Consider the following 1,156-nt stretch of genomic DNA (forward strand, 5'->3'; position numbering starts at 1 on the left):
GCGAACGCCGAGAGTGCGGAGGCCGCACCGCGACTCGAGGCTGCAGCAGAGCAGCAGCGGGAACATTCCCTGCTTGCACCGACCGCGGGGCGCGGCGTTGAGCCGGAAAACCCAAGAGAGGGGTTGGAGGGCGGGAGAATAAACCCAAGAGGGGTGTGGGAGGGCGTGACCCCCCAAAAGCCGTAAAAAAGCCACAAAAACCCGGCGAGCCATCATGATGCGCGGCCAGCGTGGGAGGATGCCGCCGCTGTCAGAGGCAGTGCGCCGCTGCCAGCCAGGTCTCGAGGGCGGGCCGTGCTGCGGGCGAGCATCTCTGCTTCCGTTGACGAACTCGAGACTGGCCTTCTGAGCAACGATATTCTCGCGTGCTTTGAGGAGGCGCTCGGCGATCGGCTGCCAGAGATGGGCACGGATGCTGCATCCTGCATGCAGCCGGGCGAGATAGGCGAACGCCGAGAGTGCGGAGGCCGCGCGGCGAGGAGTGGAGGTTGCAGCAGAAACCCGAATACCGTGCACAAAAAAATGCGACGATCTAAGCAGTGGACGGGGGCAAGCCTTCAACGTCCGCCAAATCCCTAATCCGTGCTTTTCGGCGCTCTGGGGGGGCGCGGGGGCCCTAGAGGGTACCCATGCGGGGAACCGCTTCGCTGCGCGGGAGATTCTGTCGAGGGAAGAGAGTGCCGTTTTGGAGCCGTCCAACGCCTCGAGAGCCCAGTAGGCCATGCTCTGGCGGGCTCGCGAGCGGCGCGCACCGCGGTACAAGCCGGCGCGCGGCGGGCGCTGGGAGCCTATTCACAGAGGGCTCATTTTTTCGCTTCGCTGCGCGGCCTGGGAATAGGTAGGTAGGTGGGGCACGGAGCCTGGCGATTGGCGCCCGCAATAGGTAGGTAGGTAGGGCGTTTTGGTGCGAGTCATAGATACAGACCCCCTATCTGGCTAGGAGCCGGAACCCTGCTCCGGCCTGACCAACACTGAAGCCGGATTTGGGCCGCCGCCTGCCTCGATGGGACGACCCCGAGGTTGCATCGGTTCAGCTGTCGCGCTAACTCTCGCCGCGCTCTCGTCGACCCATGCGGCCGTCGGCGTCGTAAAGTCTTGCCCTGCTTGAGGGCTCGACGCGCTGCCGATGGTGAAGAAATTCCTCGAAGATCGAGGA

This window comes from Emiliania huxleyi (genome assembly GCF_000372725.1).
Source record: "Emiliania huxleyi CCMP1516 chromosome Unknown EMIHUscaffold_19, whole genome shotgun sequence".
Lineage (NCBI taxonomy): Eukaryota > Haptophyta > Isochrysidales > Noelaerhabdaceae > Emiliania > Emiliania huxleyi.